Source organism: Onychostruthus taczanowskii, unplaced genomic scaffold (assembly GCF_017590055.1).
Source record: "Onychostruthus taczanowskii isolate IOZ18803 unplaced genomic scaffold, ASM1759005v1 scaffold69, whole genome shotgun sequence".
In the NCBI taxonomy this organism is placed as follows: Eukaryota; Metazoa; Chordata; class Aves; order Passeriformes; family Passeridae; genus Onychostruthus; species Onychostruthus taczanowskii.
This window is the reverse complement of record NW_024504676.1, coordinates 3,881,983-3,908,955: the sequence shown is the minus strand read 5'-3', so window position 1 is coordinate 3,908,955 and position 26,973 is coordinate 3,881,983. Positions and strand designations below refer to the sequence as shown.

The 26,973-nt window shown below is 42.7% G+C and overlaps 1 protein-coding gene across 7 annotated transcripts in view; it reads right to left on the bottom strand.

Annotated features, from left to right (window-relative positions):
* The window catches only part of TSPAN4 (tetraspanin 4), a 418,001-nt gene that overhangs the window by 285,243 nt on the left and 105,785 nt on the right, over positions 1 to 26,973 (bottom strand). The window lies entirely within an intron of this gene.

Here is a 26,973-nt window from a genome sequence, read left to right as displayed (position 1 = left end):
GGACATGGTAGGGTTGTTCTTTGCACAGGAACACAGAGAACTTCACAAGTCCAAAACACTCTCACGTGCAAGGACCATCAAGGCCAAACTACATCAGGTTATTAAGAGACATGTTGTTTCCATACAGAAGCATCCCTGGCCCACCTGGGTCAGCAGCTTCAGTGACAGACTTGCTATTCTCCAAGTAAAGTTTTGCTAAGCTCTACCAGTTCCTAATTTTACAATGGCAGAGAACGGCTTGGACATGCAAAATAGTTAAATAGGTAAAATGCCAGGGTCAGGAGCATAAACAAATGGTGCATCACAAGCAAACATGGTGGTAGTCATACTTCACACAGCATGAGATAAAATTCCCAGCAGATCTGTCACACACATCTGAAACTCCCTCTTCTCCTTTAGCTAGCATTACAACTGCTGCCTTGAAACCTGCCACAGAAGAAGCAGTCCTGTGCTTGCCACAGACCTTTCCAAACCGTATCTTTCATTCTGGGATGGTTAACATTTCCTCCAAGATGCCCCAGTTAGGAAGAGATAAAGGAGATAAAGACCTCCTCTGCCTGCTGCTACACAGGAACCTTTTCCATAGCCCACAAAAAAAAAAAAAAAAAAAAAAAAAAAAAAAAAAAAAAAAAAAAAAAAAAAAATCCATTCAAGTAGGACTGTCAGTTGTGGAGTTCAAGAATAAGCAACTCTTGAGGAGGTGCCTGGTACCTGCACAGCAACACTGACAGGCATTCTTACAAGGAAAGACAAATTGAAGGAGATCTATTACATCTTAAAGTGATTAAGTCCTTTCTAACACTTTATTCAGCTCCTTCCCTAGGGCCAAAACACAATCTATTCCATTCCCAAATAGCATTATTTTTTTCTGCAGACATAAGGAGGACTGCTTATAATGTAAAGTACTTTTTAGGGAAGTAAATGTCTCAAGGTGGTCATCAGTAAGAATAGCTTCAAGTCAACCTGCTCAGCATAAGGCATCTGCAGCAAGACATGAAGTATTAAAGTACTGGCTGATAGAGGCTCAGCTAGGCAATAACTGGCAAAGTTACTTCAATAACCCATTTATGGAATGCTCTCATTTTCCACCCCATGAATACAGTCCCTCCCTTGACTTCATGGTGTGGTTAGTAAAGTTGAATAGATATACTCATTTTGGACACAAATAATACCTTTGTATCTGCTGGCAGATGTTGTGCAGAAAGCTGCTCATTTCACAGCATAAAGCTTTTCACAGATACTTCATTCCTTGTAGCATATTGTTGGAATTATTTTATTCCTATATTGTATCAGTTCTTCCCCATCTCTTTGTACCCTTTAAATTACACCTTTGCTCTTGCATCATATTCCTGGTGTCATTAAGTACCTGAACTGTAAATATTCCTATTCTCTGCCAAAAGGGAACATAGAGGAAATTGTGCAAGGCAGGTCAGAGTAGCCTCCTCTAACAGGAAACGGACTTTGTGTGCAGCTCCAAAACTTGTGCTACTGAGCTGCCATAATGACATATTACCTCCCATTAATCTGCAATTAAACACTGACAGAGACTGTCAATCTAATACCCCATCCATTCAGCAGAACTAAATGTACCATTTCTGTCCCCAACACCGTTCCTATGACTAAAACTCTTCAAAATAAAGTTAAATGTGAGATTTAATGGAGCAAGGAAGAGTCCAAATTCTGAATTAAGAAGGAGCAAGATTACCATGTTTATAGCCTCACCACATCTGTGACTGTAAAGGCTGAGAAAACAGAATGGCTCTGCAGGAATATATGCAAGCACAGAAATCATCTGCTAACACCCATAGCAAGTTTGTTGTCACAAATCCCCCTGGTACAACCACCTCTTTGCTATCTGTATGTGCTCACTCTCTGTAAGAGACACAGTCCTTCTCAGTGCTATCCTGCCTGAAGTGCTCCTTGGTATCCATTACACCTGCCCCCAAAGCACATTCCCTCATGGTTCACCTTACAAACGTGTCAAGGTCAACACTCTATCACACATGCACAGCTGAGAGACAGCAGTGCTTGAACATCACTGCAGACTTGAGATGAGACACAAGCTAGAGTACTGCACAGTCCAGGGGGTGGAGCCCAGGCTGAGATTCCCTGTGTCCTCGGTTGGAGCTGCAGGAAGACATTCCCTTTGCACGCTGCAGTGCCACCAGAGTTATTGTCCAGCGGTTGCTGCCATCACTCTGCTGGTGGAAGCATTTGTGCAAGTGCTGCTGGGTTTGCTTTGGGTAGAATCCATCAGGACAGATCAACCCAAAAGCTGCAAATTGTTTACAAGAAATGGATAGATTCAGCTTCCTGCAGACTGCCCTGCTGTCAGATCTCTGTGGGATCGTCACCGGCTCTGAAAAGCACTGACGGGTAGTGACATCCTAGCTGACACAGCTGGAGCCAAAAGGGGACATCTGGTAAGAGCTGGAGGCCTGATTCCAGGAAAACATGCCTGCTCAGGGGAAAAGGAGGTTCCCAAATGCTGTTCTGAGTAGAAACTTTATCAACATGACTGCCGTCTTAAATGACACCACGAGGCTGTGAGCTCTCCCGGACTGTGGGGCTGCTCCAGGGCTGAACTCAGACACAGCATCCAAACTAGTTCTCCATGTACCCTGCAGCCAGTGCAGACACACTTCATCTGAGCATGACTTATCCACCCTAAAATAGGCACATGGAATAGCTGGACCGAAGCACTTTCTGGCCTAGATGCTTTGATTTTAGACAGCTAGAGACAGATGAGATGAATGCCACTTTGATGAACTGAGCCCTGCCGTGATGGGATTCAGCACTCAGGACTGCAGCGGAGTATGTACATCCACTGAGTGACTTTAGGTTTCCTTCCCAAACACATTATAACACTCAGCTTAATTTCAGTGCTACTCAACAGCTTGTACAGCTCTTTATATTTTGCAAGTATTAGAGAATTTTAAAAATCCAAACCAAATAAAGAATCACAAACACACAAATTACATTCTTCATGATGTGCCAATCCCACAGCATTACAAAGCACAGCAGCCATTCCAGAAGAGCATGGGAACACCTAAATGCTGAGTTTGAAACTGCTCCTTGCCTTCCTGCTCTCACACAGCTGGTACCTCTGGAGTCCCACCCACACCCAGGTGAGAACTCAGTAGAAACTATTTCTTGTGACAGGACTGTCATTTTGCCAATGGCACAAACACTGCTACAGGCAAAATTAACCCCAGTAAATGAGACTGCTGACTACACTTGGTTATCTGAACAGCTATGCTCTTCCTCTCTTTTAACCAGATACAAATCTTAGTTTTTGCTGGGTTTGGTTTTTCTTTTAACCTCAGTATTCACAAAACAAATATATGTGCTAGGTGTTTAGGGCTTGCAAAAGCATCTGCAATACTTGGCAAACAAATTTTCACACACTTGGGGTGCTTGCAACTATCTGGTTGACCACTTCAAGTGCTGTGGTCAGAGTTCAGCATCCACCAAACTCCGGACAACTAAGGAATAACCAGACATGCCATGCTGCCAGGCACAGGCATCTAAGCCATTGGGCATCCAAACTTGGAAGCCATTCATGGGTCTGAGTCTGGGGAATGAATGCAGTATAGCAAATAATCAGCACTTTTTCATGAGGAAACAGAGAAATATCCAGAAAATAAAGACTCAGCCTATAATGGCCCTAATGTATACTTTACATACAAAAAGTCACCCAGTTCCTAGCATAATCCATACTGCAAACTTTAGTAACAAGGACACAGTCAGCTAAATGAACATCTTCAGAATTTGCACACTGCATTATTTTAAGTGCATATTTGCAAAATCAATATAGTTCACCAAGAAAAGAAATATGCCCATTTGGATATGGATCAGGTACATGGCTACTTTCTCCTGCCTGCAGGGCCACAGCATGGTGGGAAGTACAGAGAACATGATTCATACGATGATGTAACAGCATTGCCAGCTCCCACAAAAAATTCACTGATCACAGCATTTAGCTCTTGCAGGACATTGCAAGAGTCCTTGATGTGAAGTGAGCAACTCCTCCAGCTCTATTATTTTTAGGTCTGCTAATTTAATCAGAGTTCTATGTAGGACCCTGAAGCAAAATACTCCCTAATTATCTGACTTGGAGATTTTTTTTTTCTCCACAACGAACTTCTGAAGGTATTTTCCTCCATCTTAAGACAGACGTGTGCCCACCACATTCAAGCTCTGTCATTTCTTGTTCAACTTCTGCAATGTTCTCAGTTTTCCTCCAGCATTATTTTTTATTCTGCATACCAAAGGGCCATACAGGAGAAAAAGTGGAAAGGCTGAGAGGAAAAACTCATAAGGAAGGTGGGTGGTGATTACTTTAGCTGTGAAAGAGGAACAATGGAGGAGTCAATGTCTCAGCACACAGGAAAGTGTATGAAGGTGAACACATTTTTATGCGCCCTCACAACCACACTGTGGATCTCCCACTCCTGCCAAAAAAGAGTAAAGGTCAAAAGAGACATTAAACTCAAGATATATTCTTCTAAGAATTTTTCCTTTTTTTTTTTTTTAAACCTCATTATTTAGTTTGATTTGATCTCTTGAGATAAGCAATGTTTTATGGAACCCAATTCCTGTCTCCAAGTAACCAAGGGCAGCTTCTACCTCCTCCATATCAAAGACAACATCTTATCAAAATACCCGGCTGAGAGATGCATCCCTTCTGACTCCAACTCAGCCAGCAAGGTCCCCTCTCCTATTTGCAAGTACAAAAGCCCACAAGTCTCGCCTCTGCATCCAGCATAAGACCCCTGGAAGAAATACAACATGTGCACATACAGAGTAGGATACCATAAGGAAAAGTGACATTGTTGGAAGTACTTTGTATTAGTGGTGAGGAGGAAAGGGCTGAAGAGGCAGGCTGCTTTCACTAAAAACCCTCTTAGCATGCTGGACACCCAAGCAGGTGGAGATGTGAAGCCAACACTGAGCCTCAAGCTGCTGCATTGGTCATTTAAATGAGGCAGCTTAGCTGCAGCTCACAGCTGCAGTGCCCAGCACTGTTCAAGTGCAAGATTTGCATAGTTTGACATTAAACCTCCTCATTAAACCCACCTTGCTGTGGAGGGTTAGCCTTGGCTAAGAGCCAAACACCCTCCCAGAATCTCACTCGCTTCCTCATTAAACCCACCTTGCTGTGGAGGGTTAGCCTTGGCTAAGAGCCAAACGACCCCCAGAATCTCACTCGCTCTCTCCTCTCAGCAGGATATGGAGAAATTAGTAAGGATAGGAATGAGAAAGCTTGTGGATTGAGATAAAGGCAGGGAGATTGCTTATCAATTACTGGTGCAGGCAAAGCAGGCAAAACAGTCCCTTGATGAAAATTACTTATTGCAAAGTAAAATAGATGCAGGTAAAGAGAAACAAAACCACAAACGTTAAAATACCACCTTTCCTCTTCCCTCTCCCAGTTCAACTTCATTGCTTTTCTCAAGACTCTACCCCTCACCCCAAGCAGCACAGCAGTTAGGAGTTATGAACATAGAGTCATAGAATGATTTGGGTCAGAAGGGAACTTGAAAGACCACGTAGTCCAACATCCTGCAATAAGAAGGGACGCCTTCAACTAGACCAGGTTGCTCAGAGCTCCATCCAACCAGCTCCTGAGTGAATGTTTCCAGGAATGGGGCATTCACCACCTCTCTGGGCAACTTTGTTCTAGTGTTTCAGCACCCTCATCTCCAACCAGCTCCTGAGTGAATGTTTCCAGGAATGGGGCATTCACCACCTCTCTGGACAACTTGTTCTAGTGTTTCAGCACCCTCATTACCAAAAACTTTTTTCCTTTTATCTAGTCTGCATCTACCCTCTTTTAGTTTAAAAATCATTTGCCCCTGTCCTAAACTTTGTTCTAGTGTTTCAGCACCCTCATCACCAAAAACTTTTTTCCTTTTATCTAGTTGCATCTACCCTCTTTTAGTTTAAAACCATTTGCCCCTGTCCTGTTGGGGTAAGATAATCCTGTAATGATAATAGAAATAATAAAAAAACACTAATACTCCTGTAATCATAACATGCCCTAAATAGTCTACCCCCATCTTCTTTAAAAGCCCTTTAGGTATTGAAAGGCTGCAGCCTTCTCCTCCAGGCTGAACAGCCCAAACTCCCACAGCCTGTCCTCATAGAAAAGGTGCCCTCAGCTCATTTTTGTGTCCCTTTTCTGGACTCACTTCAACAGGTCCACGTCTCTCCTGGACAGAGGAATCCAGATGGACTCACTTCAACAGGTCCACGTCTCTCCTGGACAGAGGACTCCAGATCTGGATGCAGAACTCCAGGTGGGGTCTCATAAGAGAATCACTGGACAGAGGAATCCAGATCTGGATGCAGAACTGCAGGTGGGGTCTCATAAGAGAATCGGGCCAAAATCACCTCCTTCATCTGGCCACACTTCTTTCGATGCAGCCTAGGACAGGACTGCCTTCCTGGGCTGCAGGAGTACATTCCTGGGTCATATTCAGTTTTCCATCTGCCAAGTCCTTCTCTGCAAGGTTGCCCTCAGCCCCTTCACCCCACACAGTCTGCACTGATACCAGGGGAACATCCATCAGCTCCTGCATGAGTCCTCCACAGGCTCCAAGTACCTGCTCCTGTCTCGCCTGGAGCATCTCCTCCTTCTTGCTTGCTTGACACTGGTGCTCCCTCTGTTCTTTCTCACTTTTTTCCCTCCCCTCCTCCTCTGCCTGTATGGTGCTTTTTGTCCTTTCTTAAATCCGTTTTAAAAGAGACACCACCAACCCACCTGATGGGCTGACATTTGGCATGCAAGTGGTCCCTGATCATTTCTGGAGAGTAAATTAGATAATCTGAAATAAAGCAACCTAAAACAGACAAAAAGTATTCTAAAATATTTCAAGACAGTAAGAATATTTTCCTTAACAACAACAACAAAAAAATTTTAATATATATAAGTGTATGTATAAATACATAATTTGGGGTTTTATTAGTTTTGCCACTCTCCATAATTAGAATGTGGTAGATATACAGTGTTGACTGTACAGTGACTGCCAATCAGGTTTTAAAATAAACAAAAAAAAATTGGAACCATATTTTTCATTTCAGGAACACAACCTGCCAGATGACTACAGCTGTTCAATTGGCACAGACAGATAACTGAAACACATGATCCCTGAGAGACACACCATTGTTAAGCCCACACAAAACACTGTGGACAACCAAGGGCCCAGCAACAAAAAGAGAAAGAAACAGTAGCAGCAGCAAACAAAATCTTAAGGGGGGGAGGGGGGAAGCACGCAACAGCCAAAATGCTGAACACTGTCCTCATTGTTAAAAACTTCCAAAAAATAACTAACTCTCAGAATTATTTCTTTCTATACATTTTTGAAAAAGCTTTCATTTGAAAAAATGTTCCTATGCACCTTCCAGTCATTTTCCCCATGGGAAACCTCTTCACAGCACAAACTGCTGTGGCTGCAGAGTGACAGTATTTATAGAAAGAAAACACCAGGCATAAAACCTACACCAGTGCTGAGGGTTTCACCGTGCCCCCAAAAGGGCATTCACCCCAGAAACCCCACTTCTCCTAAATGCACAGCTACAGCTGCTCCAAACAAACACAAGCCATCACTCTATTCCAAAGAAGTATCATTTTAAGAAAATTCAAAGCAGCATCTTTTCAAGCTTATATCTTTGCTTGCTTAAATGCCCTGTAATCCCCACCCATGCTCAAAGGTCCCAAACCCTATAGGTGAGCCCTATACGTATAGGTGAGACTGCAGAGGTGGTCCAAAGCTCACCAAACACAAACTTACAACAGAGCCACCATTAATGGAGGGGCTGCCTGGGGAAAAAGCCCAACACCAGCAAATTTACACTTTGTATGCCCTTCCACTGTCAGACAACATGAGAGAAATAACAAACGATACATGTGGGATACTGTACTTAAATGCCTTTTCCTCTGCCTGCTCCTTATCTTGCTCTTCTCAGCACACAGAGTAATTCATCAGAGCGCAGTCCTGGGAGGTTTTGATTCCAACACTTCAGTTTACAGCAAAACCTCAGCAGTTTTGGCAAGTACTTGTACGTGTGGACAAGCAGACCACATCAGGAAGAGCCCAAGCCCTTAGCAAAGCCTGGCAGGGAACGCTCAGCACCCCTGTGCTGCAGAGAAGCCAAGCAATCAGGCTCAGGATTTAGCACAGGACTTGGGTATCAATGCTTCAAAATCCCTGTCTGGCTTGGGGTAACTCACTCCATCTCCCTGGTGCCTGAACTCCCCACTGTAAGCTGGAGACACTGATCTGCTCCTGTACCAGGCTGATGTGGCAGTGCACTGGAGGCTGGACACACTCACACAAGAGTTACAGGCAGGGGCCCTGTCAGTGCTAAGGAGAGACAGATTCGGCAAACCCTTGGAGGAGGGAAAGAAAGAACTTAAGAAGATTAAAGAGCACAAAGTTTGACCAGAAGCCAGAGTGAACCACTCTTAAATCATTTAAGCACTTCTGAAAACTGTTCTTTGATTCCAAGGTTTAAGCACCGTTTGTCTCCCGCTTTAAAGAATAAAGACCAGCAAAGAGCAATGGACCTGATACAATTCAGTGCTGCTGAGACTTCTGCTGAACACATACTTTTCCTGCAAGGATGACAACAAGTAAATGCCATTAGTAAAAAAGGGTGATGAGGTCACAAGAGAGAAGTATTTTAAGACTCCTGCCTATCCCCCTTTTCCTCAGCATAATGTTAATAATTTACTGTAAAATGTTAAAATACTGAGTCCTGAGATATTCAGGCAATAAACATGACCAATGATCAGAATTTCATCTTGTGAAATAAATATAAACTATTACCCTGTTTCCATTTGGCAGCTCAGGACTATAACTCTGTGATGTTCAATTAACCAACAGCTTTGAATGGGCATTAGAACCTTAAATAATCTGTGGCATTACACACAGAACATCGCTATTAATTTTCTTACCCTGGTGCAAGCTTCAAAAAAACCAATAAAACAAACCAAAAAGAAACAAAAACCCCCAACATCATCAAGTTGATTTTCTGGGCAATTTTTAGGTCAAAGAAAATAACATTAAAACGTGTCTATGCAGTGGATCCTATCCATGACATCAAAACAAGAATCCAAAATACCTCACCTGTATTCACCAGATCAACGGCTGTGGGTAACAAACTGCCTCTGAATTACTTAAACAGCATGAGCTATGGCAATGATTCTGGAGTAACACTGAATTTCTGTTCACTGAACTGGGTGTGTTCTAGGTCCTCTTGTAATCACAGGAGATACAAGTCATTATAGCTTTTTAGTTAGTGGATGTTTGGGTTTTTTCCTTCAACTAAAATTACCAGAGGCTCTTACCAAGCAGAGGAGTTGGAGCCCTGGGGCAGCCATGTGGACAGTCATAAACAGTCCCAGCTCCTCAGAGCTGCTTGCTAACCCTGAATCCCAGGCTTTCTTACACAGCCTTCAACAGAAGGAAGAGCCAGGACAGAACTAAACTGGATTATATTATGAAGATCGGACACACCAGGAATGGCTGCTGCCTGCAGCTTCTCAAACTGCAGAGGGAGGTAAGGACAGAATAAACATGGTACTAGTATCTTCCTTCCAGAGTTTGTGTGTGACCTTTGGTAGATCTCAGCAGACATCTCTCCCATCTGTGCTAGTTCCAGTGTGCCTTTTGGGTCTCCAGGACAGCCAGGTGGGACAAAAGCAGAAGTCAAAACATCTGTCAGCCTGTGCCACTACAGACAAGAGTGGCTTTTTGCGTGAGAGACCACAGCTCCACAGAAGAATTGGCAGGAGGCCTAGAGCTGCCAGACTCTGTAGCTGGCTGTGTGAGAGGGACAGATCTGACAAGGGCAAACAGTTCCAGGACACGAGCTGCAAACACACTAATAGGCTTAGGGACAAAAAACCAGCCACCCAGGAATTGCACTGAGCAACAGGGGGACAGCTCTGAAAGGGGAAGATGAAGCTGCGGCAAGATGAAAGGGAGCAGGAGGGCTGGAGCTATGCAGAACGAGACTGGCAGCATATCTGGGATTTAAAATTAGCCTTATGCTGATCTAACCAGCCTTGACTGCATTTCAGCTCTCACACAAACACCCTGATGCACTTGGCCAAGGACAACCCCTGCTGAGGGCATGTAAATCACACAGCAGTACGTCCCCCACCTTCTCCTGCTGTCTGTCACCCCACAGCCATCAGTCCCAGCACACAGCAGCTCCTGCTGGAAGAGATTCCTAGAAGCAAAAATGACCAGGGACAAGGCTGGTGAGGTGGAGAGGGTTGGCTCAGTGTCTGCTTAATGCTCCTCTCTCCAGGGTACACTCTTACTCTTGAACAGTAGGAAAATACCTTGCATACTCTTCTCCCTTCCTCTGTCAGCCAAGACCATAAACCAACCTTGTCAGAGTGGCACAAGCAGCCACCCAGGCCACAGTGCATCCAAGTCCAAATCAGTTCTTGCACTGCTGGTAAACAACAAAACAAATAAAAATATTGTTCTGCATATGCAAGGAATAAAAACACTGAGGCAGCAATTTTCAGGCAGAATGCATTCTCTTCCCCTCTTCTTTTCCCTAGTCCTATTCCTGTTGTACTTTCATGTGCCTATCACTACAAACAAAAGATGCAGGCCAAGCTAATGAAAAGTCTGAGCTGTGGTATGTGAGTGTATAAATGAGCCAGCATGGCCCCTGTGTGTGTGGAGTAATTGCAGAAAACACACTTCCAGACCTGTCAGAAATCATTTGTTTTGAAAGGAATAAAAGACAGCTGACTTATTTTCCCTCTTCAAGCAAGTAAAAAATAAAAAGAAAAAATAGAAAGAAATGAAAATTTATGAATAACTAAAAGGCAAGGGTGCTTTCCTTCCTATCATTATTAGTGTGATGGATGTGCAGGACACCCCAGCTGCTTGTACAACCTGGTGCTGTACAACAGCAGGTTCGATGCAGCTCTCTCCTGGCAGTATGACAGGAATAAATAAGAGAGAAAAGAAACATTCAGGGGAATAAAGAGATCTGCCCGAGGTGGCACAACAGATCTGCAACAGAGTCAGAAATCCTGGCCACAGGAAATCCAGATTTCCTATATATATATATCTCAGTGCTGCCCTGCTTTCCTACAGTACCTCCAGAGCTGCCTGAGCTCCTGATAACACTGCAGGAGCTGAGAGAGCAAAAATCCAAGCTGTGGTGAGGGACACAGAGGCCCTCCGTACCATTATGAGGTCCAGCTATGTTTCCCAGTTCACCTGTAAAACCAAACAACTTGGCAGGCTCAACTATCATTTACAGGAGTCATGCAGTCTATTCCTCAGTGCCCAGCCCCCCGCTGGAGGTAACTCCACTCAAAATCACTCTCTGGGCCTGGCCATCCAGCCAGCTTTTTACCCAGTTACCATTCTATTAATCCAATCTAAACTGTTCTTAAGAGGCAGTGAGCATCTCTGATCCTGCTGGAAAGCACTGTCATTTTTCATCGCATCCTCCGCTATTCCAAGGCTCAAAAGATCCTACCATCATTCCCAAGCCCAACACTCCTGTTCTGCACCCTCTGCATGTGGGCACAGCACACATGTCAGGGCTAAGGAATGAGCTGTCACCACACCAGCTATGCTTTGGCTTGGACAGAAACACTTCCTGACTTCGAACTCTAAGGGCTCAAGTCAGTATCTGCTCCACCCACAAAGCAGGGGCAGCCAGGATGATGAAGATTTGATACAAACTCATAGAATCAAGTTGGAGACACAAATGAACTCCCCCCATTGTGGCTCCACATTCTTCAGAGGGTGGGCTGAACACAGACACTTGTAAGCCTCTAGGTAACACACAGACATTCACAGATACACAACTAGCACAAGCAATGCAGATTTGTTCCTTTTGATCTAGATTTCCTAGGTTCATTCCCCAGGGATGACTGTAATCAGGGTCATGTCCATTTTTTTAGGAAGAAACAGAATTTTTAAAAATCCCATCTGACCATACTTTAAGAAGATAAACTACTTAGCAGAGCTGTGCAAAGAAGTAGTCAACTAAAAGATAATTTGTGTTCTGAATTAATTTCATGAGAGCAAAGGTTTCTTTTTCAGTGCCTTGAAATATTAGGTTGGAATCCTTGTTGGCTCTCTAAAAGATCACAATAGATCACAGTACTTTTCAGATCCAGGCTTAAAGCAAGCCAGAATTAGGGTAGCCCCACAATAAAATCACAAAATCAGACAGTAATGATCTGAAGAAATGCCTGCTCCCCACATCCTGGTTACTCGGGATCACCTACAATTACATCCCTATGTACTGGGGATCTCAGGGATTCACTCTCAGTATTGGTCTATGAATAAACAGGCATTTGGAGCCCCTGATCCTTAATCCCCATGACCAGCAGGTCCTCCTGCTCCCTTGTAATTCATCACTGATGCTGGAAGTTGTTTTCTGAGGTGCACCTAGAAAGGCAGGATTAACCAGAATAGTAAACTGTACGTCCACCACATGCGAAGAGCCAAGAAAATAAATTGTGCTGCAGGAAATCCCCTTGGCTTTTTATCAACACTAGTACTGAACGCTGGGGAGTCACTCAGCAGCTTTCTGTTGCCTTGCTGGGATTTTCTACAGGTTGCAAGGGACTGATTTATAAAAGCCTCCATGCCTAACTTAAATAAGGCATACACCATAAGCAACTTGGGAGCAGGCAGACATATTTACTGTCTCAGATAAAAGCTTTTACCTTTAGATACCTCAACAGTTTCAATACCTTTATCAGCCTACATCCACAAAGTCAAGTAGTATTACTTTCCTCATCTCTTTTCTGACAACCTGAGGTATTGAGAGGCCATCTGAATTATTCAAGGCTGTGTGGGAAAAACTGTGGCAACGTAAAAATATTGGATTGATGCTCTTGCATCACCAGCACTGCAATTGTTCTCCTGAGGCTGTTCAGTTGTAGAATCATTAAGGATGAAAAAGGCCTCTAAGATCTGCAAGTCCAACTGTTAACCTGCCACCACTGTGTTCACCTTTAAACCAATATCCCCAAATGCCACTTCCACATGTTTTTCAAACACTTCTATTGAGAACACATTTTTTAATATTGTCTATTAAGTAATTCTCACCAAGGGGCTCCCAGGTAGTGAAGCTCCACTGTAGGAAAGAGGATCTATTAAAAGTGCACAGGACTTCCACCCAAGTGACAGTTTCCAGTGAGAGTGATGCTGTGTACACTCCAATTGGAAGTCCTCAAAGGAGGTTTCTTCAGGATTCCCATTGCTGCCCAAGAGCCTAACCCTGACTCACCAGGAGGAACAACACAGGTTTCAGTTCCTCCTCCACCGCCACACACATTCACCCAGTCTCTCTCCCTCTCTCTGTCACAAATACATTTACTTACTTTTAGAGTAATAATAATAGTAGTAACAACAAGAACATAGCCAGAGTTCTCCAACAATCTTCACAAAGGATAGGGTTATGCAACCCTACCCAGGTCATGGCAAAACAGAACCTGAAATCAGTCAATACCTGATTTTCCCTGTCAGACATTAAACCCTATGATGTTGTCCTCTTTTTATATCTGCTACATATTAGTGATAGAGGGGGAAAAGGGAAAGAATGAGGAATAAAGCTTTCATTTTTTTATCTCTTGATAAGGACTTGTTTCTGGAACCCTTTCAGGGTAAAATTTTTATTATAAGAATAAAGGCCATAACCAAGGCTACGTAGTCCTCACCCACACCTCTTACTCTTTCCCCTCCTTTTTTAATCTGCTGATTGCATACTAAGGGAAATTACTGTTTTTACTTTATTAGATCAGCACCTGGAGGGCTTGGACAAGATCACACAGGAAGGGCACAACATTTAGTACATCACTGGGAGAGGAGGCAAGAGGAATGCAAGGTTCTGTGTTCCTGAGTAGCCCTCCTATCATAAGCTTATATTGCCTCTCTAAAACTCTTCTTTCTTGTGCTGCATAATTTTGTATTGCCTTAAAGACAGGGATTTTTTTTTCCCAGGCTATCATATGTACTTTCCCATTATTTCCTTCTCTGAGATCAAAACTGTCCTCTTCTGCCACCATTCTCCAGTATTTCTCATTTGTCCTTCTCACTCTCATCCCAGTCATTTCCTTATCTCCTATCTCTTCTGCCCAACTTTGATTCTGTGCTGCTCTGTGCACTCCAAATGACCTGAGAAAGCTTGCCAGTACTCTACTCTTGAGGCTGTTTCTTCTGTGCAATACTCTTTTCTCAATAATCTGATTTGCAAAACAGCTGACTACGACTACTCCAGCAGGTTTCCCGAGGAGCTACAGGATGCTCAGCGCTTCAGGAAAAAAACAGTTTCATTTCTTCAAATACATAAGCAAAGGCATAGCCCAGATTAATGGCCACTGTGTGCTTCATTGCTGCCTACATGCTCAACTGGGAGCCAGAGCTCCCATTCAGATCCTACCTTTGTCTTCTGGGTAAGCACCTGAACTTTTCTTCCTCTCTTCCATCTGCAGAGCCGAGGTGACTGCACCTCCATCCCAGAACCGCTGCAGATTTAACTCATCTGTGTTCACAGTGTTCTGAGTTCCTCACATCAAGGGTGCTGGAAAGCACACAGTGCCATAGCTATGGGAGATGTGCTTTTGCATGATCACAAGCTGAAAAGCAATCAACCATTGAGGACACTGGTGCTTTCCTGACACCCCTATCCTTTAACATTTTCCACTTTGAACACAGTCATGTTCACATTTCATTTCTATCTTGTGCTCTCCTCTCTTGCTGTTCGAAGCAAGCCTCTAGGCACAGCCTTTTCTGATTAGAGCAAAAAGAGAGACTTCACTTCACTATGACCTACTATCCCAGACAGCCTCTGCCAGGAATCCAATCATTCAAGGAAACACTGGAAAGCACTGCTTGTGCCACTATTATCAGGGAAATAAGCAACAATCTCCAACAGCCACAGGGAAGACGGCCACACAAATTAAATTATAGTTTGCACCACACACATTAAAAAGAAGAACATTCCTGAAAATCCTTATATCTGAGCCAAATTTTCTGCCTGCAGGAGGATTCTACAAGGCAATGAAATTACCCAGAAGTCTGAATTACTGTTATGTATTATTACCTGCATTTCAGCTCTGGAATTGCAGCAATTCCTACACAGCTGCTTCCTTCACATTCACGCACACAAACCAAGACACCCAGGCTTGCCCACTGGAGGAGGAGTCCATGTGCACGTACCACACATCTCTGGCCTGGAAAGTGACACTTCATATTTTCTACCTTATTCTTGTACTCACTACTGCCAGTCAAGTTGAACACACTAGCTCAAATATAAGCACATGCAGTAAGAGACAATTCCCACACCTGGAAACTTGTGAGAATCCCTCTAGTTTCTGTGAGGTAAAGCCCAGGCATGCAGGTGAGTGAAAAGGAAGTTTTCTTTCCTTGCCTGTGAATAAAGGACAGCCTGCAGTGCCCAGTGCTAAATGACCAAGCCAGCAATCTGGGTGACAACTACTATGTGTGCAGACCCTAAACACATCAGGGTAAATAAAGAGAAGGTAAAAGCAGGAGCTGAAACACTGACAGTGGATGGTAAGAGAACTGAAAAACCACAAAACACAAAGAGGAACAGAGTAAAGACTATCCTTGGGAAAGGGTACTTGAAGGAAAAATGGCCAAAAACCCCTTTCGCCTCAGCCACATGACGTTTGTCAGCATTCTGGTTTTTAGATTTAAATAAAAATATATTGTGGTTTTCTTCCTAGCTGCCTTCTTTTGGTAAAGTTTACCTGGGCTAGTTTCTGTGCCTTTCTCCTTTCCTGCTGTTTGTAACAGCAGACAATGATGAGCTGAACCCTCTCTTTGATGCAGATAAGGCTTCATTTCTGAGTCACCTAAGGTCACTTGTATCTGCTCAGTCCTGTATCTCAAGGGTTTAAATTAATCATTGCCAGCTCAGCCAGAGACTGGGCTCATCCATTTGCAATGGCTGTGAGTGGTTCGGAATCTCAATGCAGGCAAATGCTTGCCAGGCTTTCCCCTGGTGTACATGCACAGAGGACTAAGAGACACCCACGTCCTGTGATCACTGCCCAAGCACCTCCAGCAAGGCCAATGCTTTGCTTCCCAATCTTCATGGAGAAGAAAATGCCTCTCTGCTGTTCATTAAACTGTGCTATACAGGAAGGAGGCTGGGTACTAGAGGACTGATTATACCGATTTGCAACAGCAAAATGCTCTGTTGGGTCTTATGCTGAGAGCATGTGATGGATCTGCATGTGCTGAATAATTTGCTTCAAATTTGTGCCCAGACAGACACTGGCTATAAAGTCCTATGCAGGTTAAGTCAGAAGTATTGAGCTTCAAAGCAGAAATTCTAGCACCTGAATCACCCCACTTGAGCATGTAAATTCCTCCTTCAGATTTTTTTTAGAACTGGCACAGATCCATTCCTCTCTTTGGGGTAAATTCTTAAGGACTCAATCAGCCAAGATGGAAAATGCTGCTCAAAGCCATCAGATTACAACCTATGTTCGTTCTTGGCAGATTTTCTTTGAACCAGGTTGTTCTACTCAATTCCCAGTGCTCCAGATTTCAAAACCTGTTCAGCTGTTGTCATGCACTGACCAAACACACAAGGCAGCAGGAAACAATTTCACGTATTTCAACACTCGCTGTTGAAGAATTAATATAAACTTAGTTGATCAGCTGAAAAAGCTGGGGAGGAGAGACAGAGAAGGAAAAAGTGGATAGGAAGTAAAATTATGCAGAAAGTAACAGCACGACAAGCCTGACATTTCTTTCTGTGGCTGTCTTTTCTTCTGCTGCATGGGTTTCTAAGCATTTGTGTATAATGAAAACATAAGTGAACACAAAATAATGCTATCCAGGAAGAAATATGGTGATGTACGACATATTGATGTCCTACTTCAGATTGTCATCATACCACATTCACCCAAGGAACAAGAAAATTGCCTCTAAAAAGCAACTTAGTAAATACCAAGGCAGTACCATCCACTCATCAGCTGTCCCCCTTCCATGGAGAGAAAAACCATGCTTGAGAAAGAGGCAGGATTATAATCCAAATGAAAAAAAAAATTAAAATCTAATGCTGATAATGAATATCATTTTGTGAGGTATAGGAATACTTTTGAAAAGCAATGATGTAATCTGACACAACTAGAGTGACTTTCTGAAAGCAAAAAGAGAAGAAAAGATATTGGAAGGATGCGCTGTCCTACGTCATCAGGAAAGGCTAATGCTGAGAAAGTCACTTGATAAAAATTGGCAGGGGCTGCCTCAATTCTCAGCTGAGCAGAGGATCTGGAGTTCAACCCTGAATTTGACACTCCTCTGACTGTGCTGGCCTACATCCTTATCGTGTCCTGCTGCTGCTGTGTAACACACCACACTTCTCCTGATGATTTTTTTCCCCCCTCAGGAAGTCATCTTAACAAGCGAAAAATTAAAGGACTATCAGAGAAGCCATCAACAAAGAATCCCGACTACTCTACATCCCTGGTACTGCAGCACTACCAACACTTACACTGGTTACTCATTTAGGCTTCAGTTTACAGGCTTTTAGTTCACTGCTTTTTTGAAAATGGTGACTTAACACCACTCCACCTCTTCTCCCGGCCCACAGCTATGTCTGCCCTCAGCAAGACCCACACCTCCCAGGGGGTGCTGGGTCAGCTCTTCACAAAGCAAGATACAAACGGAACCAAGGAACTGAAGAAGCTTAAAAAAAAAAAAAAAAACACCTTCCTACTACCTGTCCCCCTGCAAATGTATTTTCTCTAAAAAGGTGAGGCAAGCTGGAGTCCTGAGAAAGGTGGCAGCATGCGCAGTTGCACAGAACAGACAGAGATGCTGCTATGCCTTAGGGGTGCAAGGTAGAGCAGCAGTAACTAAAACAGGTATTGCTGTCAAAAACTGTATCACAGAACCACAGCCATAATAAAGATGTGGTTTACACTCATTTTCCAAAGGGTTTGATGACTAAACAAGTGGCAAGACCAGGTATAAAGACTACTCATCCTCCTTTGTCATGATGACTGATGATAATGTTAAAGTTAATGGTACTTTATGCACCCATCAAAATATTATCCCCCCCAGGGGGGTACAATGTGGCAAAGACAAATGAGGAAATGAAGTCTAGCACTGTATATTTGCTCCTCAAGTCTCCTGATTTATACTGCACAAGAGGGATGCCTTGCACTGAGCCGATGTGTGGCAGAGCCATACATCTGCTCAATTATTTCAAACAGTTCAAAGACAGCTGCCTGCTTCATCAAAAGCACCCACGTGTGCACTAACAGTGTGAAAGGCCGCAAATACATAAAACAAAAATGCATGAAAATATCTGTTAATGGTACCACATCAGTTTGGTAACAGATTATTTTGTGCAAATAGGAGTCTGGGGAAAGCAATATTATTAGGATTTAAAATTACTGGTCATGTTTTTCACTAATGATTAGCAATTAGAAACTTCAGAGTTTTTACAGAAACATAAAAGAGCCACTTATGGAAAATTTCAAAAATCTTTCCCTAATAGTATTAGCATCAACTAAGGTTTAAAGGGGAGAAAGACATGAAGTACATGCAGAGTTGTCCACTGTTAGGAAGGCACTGATTAGCTGGCTCTTCCCAACACTAATCTTGGTCACCTTCCCATCCCAGCAGATTTGAGGAGCTACGTGGACTTGGCCAGCCAACTGCCATTAATTATCTCCAAGACTACTCTCACTGTAAAGAAAGGCATGCAACACCTATCCTTACCTTGCTATTCCCTACCTCCTACACCCAGGAGCTAGGTTATTCTAACTGGTGGCAGCTGCAAAACCAGCTACTAGAACACAGGTGTAGGCATAGAAGAACCACAGTCAAAGCTCCTAGGCGAACTCCAATCTTTATGTTCAGTAGTTTCCTCACCTTATACAAGTGCAGGTTAACTTTTTTTGAACTATAGTAACCATGAAAAAGAACAACACGAAAAAGGAGAATGAAAGATCTCTAAGAAGTGCCTAAAGACAATGAAAATTGCAGTCTCTGTGAACTATTCAAATACATCCAGTTCTCATCACTCAGCACCCAGGAGGGCCCATTTATCTTGCATTACATTTTTATGGCATGATTTTGCCTTGAGCAGGACTTTTGAGCTGTGACTATTTGAGTGGGAAATATGTAAATTTGAAGAAGATAGTGACTGTAAATGTGTTGATTAAGTACTTCACAAACATTATTGCAAAAGATAAGGCAATTCAGAAGCTGCCTCTCTTAAATTAGTACAGAAAGTAGAAGCCAGGCAAGTCCACTCCACTGTATTAAAGCCTTGGTATAGCAAGAAGAGGAGCATCTTTCCATACAACACAGTGTATGGAAGTGTAAAATATGAACCCCAGCTTCCCTACCCACAAGTTAACCCATTCTCTTTACTGAAGTTGTCCAGGGACATATCAAACATAGAAACAGTAATATCTGCTCTAGTGTGTGCAAGATTAGATTTCACAAAATATAATGTATTAAGAAAATCTGTGTTGATTTTGAATGCGTAAAAGAGTTTTCCAGTATTTCAGCCATTTGCTATGGTCCAAAGCTGAGAATATCAGCTCTTTTGGGGCATCTCAGAGTTAGCCTTTGAAATCTCCAAGCTCACATCCATATTTTCCAAGGGCAGTACACAAAAGGCACTTTTTGCAAAGGGATGGGACTGATCCACAATTAGCAGCTATCTCATTAACAGTGGTAATAACTGAAACCACTCTTCAGGAAACAAGTGCTTCATGAAAGAGGATACATAGCCAGCTCAAATCTGGACACAGAAGGAGCAGGTACATGTCCTCGCTAATTTTGTTATCAAGAGCCAAGTGTTACATCTGTCATACAAGTCCTAAACCTTCAAACTGGTTCCAAGTCAAGAATTAAAAGCAGCACTTGCTGTCCTTAACTTCAGTTGTACTGATGATGATAAAACTATGCATCAGTGCTAGAAATGGTCCCTGTTAAATGTCCCATTTCATGCCAGAGGGGCAGTGCGTGATTTTTCTCTCTAATCCCAGGAGACAGCAGGCTAGTAAATCTTTATATCCAGTAAGATATAAAGACAAAGAATACCAGAAGGCACTACAGGAAATATAAGGAGCACAGGAATGCATGGGGAGGGTCCAGATGTGTTGGTCGTGTGTGTGTGACAAAGCTGTGGCTGCTGCAGCAGACCGTGCTGACAGCTTGTCACAACCAGAAGGTGCTGACTGGTCCTGTGGCTCAGCTTGCTCTCCCAGTACCAGCCTCTGCCTTTTGTTTGTTCTTTAGTAAAGGTGTTTCAGCATTGCCCATCTCCAGTGAGACATAAGGCAATGTAATACATCAGTCCTGCTGCTGAACCACACCAGCAGAGCATCTGGAAGACTGTGAAGTATCAACATGTGTTAACCTGCTTAATGCCTCTGCTAAAGACACTTCAAGAATAAATATATGTCATGGGCAGCTCTCAAGAAACTGCAGACTCAGCTCAGAGGAAATCTGATGCCACTATTACTCAAAAACAGCTATTGAAGACAACCCAAAAATATGCTAAGACATCAACTGAAATGTCTCTTATTCTTTGAGATTATTCCATTTTAACAAAAACATTCCCTTTTCCTTCCAATGAAGGGGGGGGTTATTGTATTTTCTCTTCTCTCTCTGTCCCAAATAAAACACCAGATCACTACCAACTGCTACTACAGCAGGTAACAGTGAAATTTAAATGCTTTATCTCTTGTAAGCATAGAGGAAATCAGGTCTAGATTTTATCTAACACTTGAGAGTGACTCCCAGCATACAATTTTATTGCGAACATCACTTACCATACCTAATAATTTTCCCTACTTTCTATTCCTTCTCAGTTTATGGGGACATATACAAAGATGAACCAAAAAATACCATATTTTCTCACATTTAGGAAAAGCAAGGCTAAATATACTATATTTTACCAAGAAACCTGGATATGATAACTTATATCAAGCCTAGTATTGGTGAATTCATACCCTCCGTTCTTGGTATGGTACAGTAGCACAGACGTTTCTCCATATGCAATTCAGTAACACCAAGTTCGTCAGCAGATTGTATGTTTGGTGTCAACAGCCATCTAGGAGGACATAAGCCTCCTCTCCTACTTCTTCCCACCCTGAACCCTTGCTCTGCAATAGCCAGGTATGATGCCCATGTACCGGAACAGAAACCAAGGACATGGAAAGTGATGCTGCAATTCTCTCCCAAAGTGGAATGTTCTGTCCCAAAATCTTCCACAGTGACAACACATCACAGCATGCACAGCCCAGACCCAAAAGGATGCCAACCCTCACACAGATCTCCATTCAACAAGTCCCTCCTGTCTATTTGTATTTTGTGTCCACGGGCTGGCATGTTTCCCATGTGACATCAAAGCAATTTCATTTTCTTATGGCAAGCTGGGAAAAAAATTCCCACCTCCTCTGCTTTTTGGTTCATGCTTAAACACCTAGGTATGCTGTCTCAGTGGTGACATTCTATGCTACAGGAATGACAAAACTAGCATGAACCAGGAACCACACAGTGGCTTTCACCAATGGCCAGCAACTAACAAAAGCAGGATCACCCAAGAGAGAAACAGGTAATCCATCTTCTACTCAAACGTGCTTACATTTATTGCCAAGGTATTTTGTCATAAAACCACCATTCACACATACACATTTTTAAAATCCACTTTTATGATTAAAATGCTGCCCATTGTCCACAAGTTTTCTCCCAGGAAAGACTCATCTACAAGGCAGATATGTACAGATTACACCATCATCACTCACTGCCAGGGGCCCTATGTATAACACCACACTTTATTTTTTCATATTGATTAAAGCAACTAAATATATAAATCACAGCTCCCATTCTGTTTTCTGAGATGGACCATAAATTCCTCTGTCATCAATTGATTTTTTCTGTCATCAGCAACCTTGCTCTGACTTACATTTCCCAGCTAGAATACAGCACTAACAAATCTATTCCAAACAGGGGGTTCTGTTTAGACAAGAAGCAACTTGCCACAACCTTTACCATATACCTCATACACCCTTAAAGTTAAAAGGACTAGAGGACTTCAGCAATCTAGGGAGAACCACCACTGATTAACAGCAGATCTTAAGTAGGCAAATGAGAAGAGATCCTTACAGTTTCACCAAAAACAGTAAAGCAGCATATTTTTGAAACAGTGTTCATTAGAACAGAAAACATTTCATAACCTGGTACACAGCATGCAGAATGAATTTGGAATGGGGCAAGTGGTGTTAATGTAGTTTCAATCAAAAGCAAAGAATTCACCAGACCTAGGCAGAGATGGCTTGCAATAAAGAGATGCAAAATGGAAAGACTCTACTCCAGTGAGACGGGGAAAGGAACAGATGAATCGACAGAGACCAAGGCAGCTTTGGGAAGCAATTCGTGGTGTGAAGGCACAGGATGGGGGAAAGGAAAAGCTGAAGCTCACAATAAGCAGAGAGGTGCAAAGGCTTGCAAGGAGATACTCATCCTGCAGAGACATGAACACTGTTCACAAGACAGTTTGGGAGATTCTTGGCTTCCACAATCTTTATGACTTAACAACTTCTTGGCAGATGTCTAAAGCAAGAAACCTAGTAATTCCTCTGCTGTCCAGTCTTTGTGCTGAAACATCAACATACGCTTTGGTGCTATTTCTACTTCATCTCATTCTTCTCTTCCTTACTCCATCAGCACCTTGGACAAACAACAAATGGTTCAAAAGTGATGAACTGGGAATGGTATTTAACAAAAAAAGTCATTAAACATTGGCACAGAGAACAATGCCCCCTGAAACATGGAGCTGTAATTATTTTCCCACTTTGAATAAGCCACAGAAGATAAAGATGAAAGGCATACTACACTTTCAGGAAATTTATTACTACTTACTTAGTGCACAATTTCAGGCATTGAAAATGGCTGGAGTCAGGAAGTTTTAAAGTCTGTGCTCTCAAAAGCAGAGCCACTTAAAACTGCCTTTTGCACATTTAGGGCTAAAATAAAAGCGCACTCCATGGGCTATTGATTTATTCCAGCCAACTGCAACTTTAGAGAGTACATCCCATTATAAAATGTTCGTGGATGTTCTCCTAGTTCGTGGTTCATTTACAGATGATTATAGCACTGTTATTTCATACATCGGTGCTTTGTAATAAACAAAAGCATTGCCCTGGAGGGGCTTCAGTTTAACTGACATTTCTTCCAGGCACATTCTGTTTGAAAACGGTGAGAAAGTGCAGGAACTCCCTCAAGGACAACAGTCTTAGAAGGGCACCTCATCAATTTACTGAAAGCCCACACATCAACTTGTCCATGTGAGGCCAAATGACAGGTTCTTTTCTCAGCACGTGGACTGGCAAGGCTAGTGTGACTCATAATTTTCCTATCTCTTTGAAAGTTAAAATTCACTGAGTGATTTCAAGAGCGTAAATGGCTGAAAGTGAAACATCTCATTTGACAGATGTCACATCACCAGCTCACATCTGACCTGAGTTCCTGAACTGAACAGGATTATAGTTCACCAGTTCTTGAGATAATTCAAAATAAATTTAAGGTTTTTCAGAACTACACACACAATGCAGGAGATTAGGGAGCTCTGATGGTTTTTTTAGCTAGTAGGGATCGCCATGGAAAGCATGCAGGTGCAGCATGCAATTCCTGTTCCAGCATGTTAGGATGACAGGGCTGGTACATGTCATCTGTCCTCAGCACAGCAGGGAGGTAAGGCCCAGAGAGAGGCCTTAGTTTATAAACTGTGGTGGGAATGGACCTCGTGTTCTCAAGAAGAGAGCCACTACAGCTGACATGCTTTGTGATCTGGGGTAAAACCTCTCTCTGTAAAATTAGAGCAAAAGACTTGACCACCTTCATAAAGTGTTTTTAGACAACAGGCATTACCATCAATATGAAGGATTCATTCTACAACTAACATATTCACTGTTCTATAAAAACACTTCACAACACTAAAAGCCTAAAGAGTGAAGCTGAACAAAAATTTTTACATCACTGTAGACTTTTAAAATTTTATCTTGTTACATTTTTAGTGAAATACCCATTCTATGTTCAATTTTAGTTGTGGCCTAAGTATTATTTCTAAGATAGAACAGATTGAAAAACTGAGCAGCTCCTACTCGTACCACTGCGGCTGAGGGAGCTGGGGTTGCTCTGCCTGGAGAAAAGGAGGCTCAGGGGTGACCTCACCACTCCCCACATGCCTGAAAGGAGGCTACAGCAAGGTGGGGTCTTCTCCCAGACAACCAAAAACACAGCAGGAGGACACAGACTCAAGCTGTACCAGGGGACGGTCAGGTTGGACATCAGGAAGAATTTCTTTGCAGAAAGGACGGTCAAGCATTGGAATGGACTTCCCAGGGAAGCGGTGGAGTCACCATTCCTGGAGGTGTTCAGCAAACAACTGCATGAGGCACTTAGTGTTATGGTTTAGTTGACGAGGTGGTGAATGGTCAAATGTTGGACTCTCATGGTCCTGAAGGTCTTCTCCAGCCCTACAGATGCTATGACTCTAAGAATATAATTCATGTAAAAAAATAAGGCCAACAAAATTATAAACTCCAAAGGACTACCTGGAAATCCCAGTTCAAACAATATACAGGACACACAAAGAGGTCTCTGCAGACCCCTGTATTGGACCCACAGGAAAAATGCATGTATTTTATGGGACAACACAAGCAGAAGTTTGCAATACAACTCTTACACAACAAAATCCTCAAACTGCTAATTTTATTTCATGATCCAACATCCATAGCCAGATTCAGCAGAGAGAGTTTAGGACAAAGTGTAAAAAACTGTTGCAAACAAATAACAAAAAAATAACAAGAACTAGCTCCAAATTACGAAGCAGTAATGTCCTTATTCTTCAAGCTTATTTGAGAGCTTTCCTAAATAATACACTTGTACACTAGTTTGAAAGGCAGAATTGTTTTTTTAACCATTCCCTGCCTTAAATTTAGTAAAATCTCTAGCAACATATAGATGCATTATATACATTAACTAACAACCTATTTTTGAAGAGTAGGAACAAATTGAAAATTTCACTCCCACTCTACTATGGTTGAATTCAAATAGTTTAAACACAGCTTCCAGTGATGCCACATCATGTGCTAAGTGTTACACTGAGCAGCCGAAAGAAAAGTTGTAAAGAGGAGGTGGAGAAGGAGGAGATGCCACTTGGCTAGAAAATGAGCCAGGAATGAGATGCCAGCCAGAAAAACAAATTGACTTCTCCTGAAGAGGGTTAGGGGGGTTTTTATTGAAATATTTAAAAAGCAGATTGTCTGGCTGAAAAATGAACAGGTGGTGACTCTACTTAAATTCTGTTTTGAAGCACAGCCCAGGTTCAAGAACAAATAGAAACGATTGCTGAACTGTAAAAACACAGCATCATCATTGCCATCAGTTATACCCTTCAGAATAACAGCTCACTGTGCGTGTACAGTCATCTTATAGCCAGAGCAAGGCACAGCAACACAAGGAAATCTGTTTCAGCTGAGAGGTTTCTATAAAGAAAATCAGGGCCAACGACAGGTTATGGCCTGATGCTAAATTTCACCACGCCAGTCTCTATGAATTCAAACAGGCCTTAAAGAGTATTTCTTCTCAAAACTCTTTGCATGGAATGAAGGCCTGTGCATTCCTTCAAACAGGACAACACTATGGATCTACAGATCTACAGCAGTGGCATAATCTATACATCAACGTGATCACCCAACAGTCCAAGAGTGGGATTTAAGTTTCCTACCCAAATCCTCCATTTACAAACTAAGATTCCATGCAAACTGGGCTGGCTAGAGATTTCTGTCCTAGAACATCAGCAGATCAGTTGTGAAATGAGATGCCCAATGCTTTAACCAGTGCTCCCATTACTCAGATTCTCAGGAGACACACTCAGGTTGGTCAGGCTATGCATGACAGAAAGGCACTGAGCCTTTCTAACCACCAAGGGTCACTGTTGATTCACTCAGAAACAGTGGGGAAGGCACTTTTGATTATAATAACAAGAAACTGGCTGGGTCTGAGAAGGCCCTCGAATCTCAAAGACATCTGTCATGGCTTGATGCGCTTCTAAGACACATCCCATGGTGACAGCAGTCTGACTGCAGTGCACAGCCACTAAGAGAGGATGCATGTTGGTTGCAGCTTTCCTTTCATTAAATTCCTCTTCAGTCATTTACATCTCACTCCAAAAGAAAAGTGCTAGAAAGATCTTTAACTTACACAAGCCCATAGACCAACAGCAACTTGGATAACTGGCTGTCATTCCCGAGGCATATATTAGCCATTAGTAAATCTCTGCTTGGAATCTCTGAACTTTCATCTTTGCAAAGGCTAAGGAGGGGTCACAGGAAATTCCTGCCTGTTGCCACAGGTAAGAGGAATTCTCTATTTTTTTTTTCCTCTGGGATCATCCTTTTTGTTGATTTGTGAGCTTTTTCCTTCTTTTAGGATAGTTTTCAAAGTTCTCCATCCACTGGGCTAATATCAATTGATTTCACTACTCAGCCTTACATTATCTTCCTTCTTGTTCAAAGAATTGCTATCATGTCATCATCTTATTTTGAAAAAGGAGGAAAAGATGGTTTTAGGCACCAGTTACTCTGTCTCAGGTTCTTGGCCTTCAAATGGCAGGGGGGGAGAAGGAACTTCAGTGTTAACAAGACAACGTGCTAACAGCACCCCAGAGAGCCACATGACCTCAGAAAGCAGTAGCACATTTTACACACATTAAGTATTTCAGATTTTTTTTTTTTAATTTTTAAGAGGGAAGAGTGTGCAGCCGGGAACCACCCAAATATGACTAATTTACACACTCCTGAACAACCCAGCTACTGTACTGCAGCTTTGCACCTAGGGGAAGCCCAGCAGCAGCAGTGAGCTTGCACCAGGCTGAGGAACCGGGTGGAATGTTCTACAA